This window comes from Bison bison, unplaced genomic scaffold (assembly GCF_000754665.1).
Source record: "Bison bison bison isolate TAMUID 2011002044 unplaced genomic scaffold, Bison_UMD1.0 scf7180017863815, whole genome shotgun sequence".
Lineage (NCBI taxonomy): Eukaryota > Metazoa > Chordata > Mammalia > Artiodactyla > Bovidae > Bison > Bison bison.
In genome coordinates this window covers 105,140-109,960 of record NW_011494387.1, presented here as the reverse complement: position 1 = coordinate 109,960, position 4,821 = coordinate 105,140, and positions in this window count along the sequence as shown.

The following is a 4,821-nucleotide window of genomic DNA, read 5'->3' as shown; positions in this document are numbered from 1 at the left end:
CCCGCCCCGCCCCGGCCGGTTCACAGCTCTCTGCATCCATTTGGAATCTCAGCGCAGTGTCCCTGCCCCCTTCCCTGGTCAACATCCTGTTCTTAACCTTGCCTCTCCCCGGTCCAGCCTCCAATCAGCTGCTGGGCTGGTGTGACCTTGGCAGCTGCAGGCACCTCTCTGAGCCTAAGTTTTTTGTTTTGTTTTTTAACCCCCATCGGTGAAACAAGGGACTTGAGGTCATTGATCATTAAGATCCATCCTCATCTGATATTAATGAGCAAGAGAGTCCTGGAATGTACCTCATTCATCCAACAAAGCTGGCTGAGTGTCTGCTCTGTGCCAGGCACCCCCACGGACGGCTTCACCCATCTACCCCGGGAATCATCACCATCATTTGCGTCAGCAGCTGAGTAACCGAGCGCTTACCATGTGCCAGGCTCTGTGCTACACAGATCCCATGTAGTAACCAGATCCTCAGAGCCCTGTGAGGCAGAAAATATCCTCCCCCTTTCAGAGGTTAGGGGAGGGAGGCTCGGAGAAGGCAAGTGGCTGGCCTAGTGCAATGCCCAATAGGAAGTGCCTTGCAGACGTGAACTCTGGAGCCAGGCCTCCGAACAGCTGCACTCTGGACTGAGACAGACCCGAGTGATTCTAGGCTGTGCTGCTCATGAGCTGAGCAGCCTTTGACGGGATGCCTTAACTTCTCCGAGCTTCGGTGTCCTTAGCCATTGCGTAAGAGGAACGATGCTTACTCTGGACAGGGCTTCCCTGATGGCTCAGCGAGTAAAGATTCCGCCTGCAATGCGGGAGACCCCAGTTCGATCCCTGGGTTGGGAAGACCCCCTGGAGAAGGAATAGGCTACCCACTCCAGTATTCTGGCCTGGAGAATTCCATGGACTGTATAGTCCATGGGGTCACAAAGAGTCGGACTGACTGAGCGACTTTCACTTCACTTCATTGGACTGGGCATGCGGAGCCCTTTTCAAGCAGCATCCCTTTTAATCCTCACAACAGACTCCTGGGGTTTAGGGCATTGTCCCTGTTTCACGGATGGGTCCGTTGAGGCTCAGAGCGGTTAAGTAACTTGCCCAAAGCCACAGGGCAAATGAGATCTGCCTGATGGAAAGACTGCTCTTTTGTGGCACACAGGCTGCTCTAATGATTCAAAAAAGGGTCGGTGTGTCTATCACTCAGTCCCACTCCAGTAGGAATGGCGCTGCAGGAGAGCAGGGAGCCTGTCCTCGGTCACGTCTGAAGCCCTGGCACCCAGGACGCAGCCTGGCGTGTGCTCAGCGGTTAGCTGTGAGCAAGGTGCCTGCCACAGGCTGCCTCAGGGTGGGACATCAGGGAGAACCCTCGACCCCGTTTCCAGCTCCACCACCCTCCTCCTGAGATGCTGTGGTCCTCTTCCCTCCACCAGCGCACCCCTCCTGGGTGGCCCGGCACCATCGCAGGTCACGCCTGCACCGTAGGGACCTCACCCCCACGCGTGCGCCCCACCTGCCTGTGGCATCTCCCGGGCTAGTCTCTCCGGGCCATTCACAGGCAGAGGCTGCCTCCTTCCCATTTGTGAAGGGCCAGGTATTTCCTTCCCATGACGCCTGTGCCATTCAGGCCAGGGGTGTACAGAACCGGCACGCCCCATTTTAGAAGAGCCCAGCACCCCTCAAGGTGCCCCCTGCCCAGGTCGTTCCTGACCCCTGGCCCCAGCTGCCATTTGTGATGGCGGGTCAGGCTTTGACGACCAAACTGATTCAGCACGGGACTTTACAAATACGAGTTCATTGACTCGTTACAGCTGTTGATGGAAGGTATTCTTTTTTTTTTTGGAAGGTATTTTTTTTACTAGTCCCATCTTAAAGTTGGGAAAACTGAGGTTCAGAGTCAGGGGCACCAACTTGCCGAAATCAAGTTGGAAAATAACAGAGCAAGGATGCAAACTCAGGTCTGCTGACCCTAGATTCCCTAACCTACTGGAGTGCAACTGGATGGTAGAGACACCCAGCTCTTTTTTAATCGTTAAAAAAGATTTAATCATTAAAAGATTTGATCATTTTAAAAGCCTGCATGGCATAACCGACATATATTGATAAGGAGGTCAGGGTCTCAGTAATAGTGGTTGTCGCACTAGTAATAATTAGCAACAATAATAATCATAGTGCCCATATATTGATGTGGCCCTGTGCTAAATTTTATTTTCTCTTATTTGGCTGCACCATGTGGCACACAGGATCTTAGTTCCCTGACCAGGGATCGAACCTGTGCACCTTGAAGGGTAGTGCTAAGTGTTAAGCACTGGACTGCCAAGGAATTCCCTACATTTTAATCCTTACAAAACTTCTTAGATCAGTATTGATATGATTAAGTAGTATCATGATTGCCAGAGAGGAAATGCACGTGGAGAAAGGTTGAGTAATTTGTCCAAAGTCACATGTGCTCCAGGATTTGAACTCTGGTCTGGCAGATTCTAAAGCGTGTGCTTTCAGAAATAAGCCCACTCTGCTGCTCTTATGAGTGCCACCGCCCCACACCTGGTCAGACCCCCGTGGAGAGTTCTGAGTGATGAGAACAGCCTGAAATGTCATCAGATCACGAGGGTTCGCGCTCCTCGGGTCTTCCTGGTGGTGCAGCCTCAGAAACGTCATTCTGTGCCCCTGCTCCCCCCTTGCTGTGAGGCCTGTGAGGCTGAGATCGCGCAAGTCCCCAGGCACTGGGACAGTGTTTACGAGACTTTGGGACAAAGTCTTTGGGACCCTCGGTCTCAGCTGCCTTATCTGTAAGGAGGTGTGAACAATCCCCAAACAGGGCTGCAGAAATGAGATGAGGTGACCAAGTTAGGAAGGAAACCGTGAGGTGCCAAGTTAGGAAGGAAAAAAAAAAAAGGAGTGTTCTGGCACCCACCCGTGGTCTCAGCAGAATCCTTGAAGTTGACCCATATCTTCAGGATAGGGCCCAAGATGAGCCATTTCACCGAGACCAGTATTCAATGAGGCGGGTTTCTCTTTTTAAAATAGTATCTTAACAAGCATTTATAGCATGCTTACCGTATGCCAAGCCCTATCTTAAGTGCTTTACAAATTATTCATGCACTTAACACTTCTGAAATCCCTAGGAGATGGATGCTATGACTACTCCAATTCTACAGATGGGAAAACTGAGGCTCAGGGAGGTTATAAACGTCACACACTTGTAAATGACGGAGTTGACACCTGTAAAGTCCTTAGCACAGCACCCGACACTTAGTGTGCCCACTAATGGCTTGTTGTTTAGTCACTAAGTCCTATCCAACTCTTTGTGACCCCATGGACTGTAGCCCGCCAGGCTCCTCTGTCCACGGGATTTCCCAGGCAAGAATACTGGAGTAGGTTGTCATTTCCTTTTCCAGTGGATCCTCCCGACCCAAGGATCGAACCCACGTCTCCTGCAATGGCAGGCGCTTTCTTTACCACTGAGCCACTAGGCTGAGGGCTAGTGGGCTGCTACTATCAGTATTTATGCAATAAATATGCTTGCAATGCAGGAGACCTGGGTTGGGAAGATTCCCTGGAGGAGGGCATGGCAACCCACTCCAGTATTCTTGCCTGGAGACTCCCATGGACAGAGGGGTCTGGCGGGCTACAGTCCACGAGGTCACAAAGGGTCAGACACGACTGAGCAACTAAGCACAGCACACGGAGTAAGAATAAAACACAACATACTTTCCCAGCGCACGATCTATTTTACTTCCTGTCTCTCCCCGCCCCTAGACTGCTCTCCACAAAGGCAGGAGTTTCCTCTGTTAACACTGCCCTTTTTTCACCAGCAAGCACTTACTTGGTGCTCAATAAATGCTGGATTACTATTGCTATCGTTACTGTCACTATCAGCATCAGATGCGCACGGTGCTGGGCAGTCAGGCCCCAGCCCGGGGTGAGGAAGGAGAAGGGCCGTCCAGGTGGGTGTGGGGAGAGGGTCGCAGCTGGAAATCCAGAGGCCTGAAACTGAGAGGGAGGCTTTTCTCCTCGGATGGTTTGCAGGGCCTGCTATTGCTTCCTGGGGAAACAGTGGGAGGACTTGACTGTCAGACAGTCAGCATAAGAACAACAGGGAACAATAGATCAATAATAACAACAATAAATAACAATTACTGTTATTCCTTCCTTTTTCTGAGCATCCATTTCCCAGCAACCTCACAGCTCATCACCCTTTATTGTCTCCTTCTCCCATTGCGCTGAGACAGTAGGTTTGGGGGGATGGGATCCAGGAAGGGTAGGGTTTCCCTTGGTCTCGGCACCCAGTGAGCGGGAGCCTCCTGTGGGGTGCCAGCTGCAGTGGCTCTGCCCTCCGTGTCCCCCTGCCCGTGACGTGGGAGGGCGTGTGGGTGGGCGAGAAAAGCCGCCACGATGCCCCTCCGGGCTGCACTGCCCGCGAAAAGGCAGAGTCCCCCGGAGGCAAGGGGGAGAGGAGAGATCACGGGAAGAGACACACACCTCCACCCAGACAGACTTGGGGGGGTGTGTGTGGAGTGGGCGCGTGAAGGGAGACAGACAGAAGAGGCAGAGGCAGACAGACGGGGGAGGCGAGTCAGTGAGCAAGATGGAGAGGGGCTGCGAGGGAGAGACAGACAGCTAGTCAGACGGGGAGTGGGGAAGCAGAGAAAGATGGAAGGGACAAAGGAAAACCCTGGACCGGGGGGAGGAGCAGAAGCCTTCAGAGGGGAGCGAGATGCTGAGAAATGGAGGGAGGGGCTTAGACACAGAAGGAGGGGCCGGGACCAGGAGGGAGGGGGCGGGACACAGAGGAAGTGGACGAGACACGGAGGAAGGGGCCGGGACACAGAGGGAGGGGCG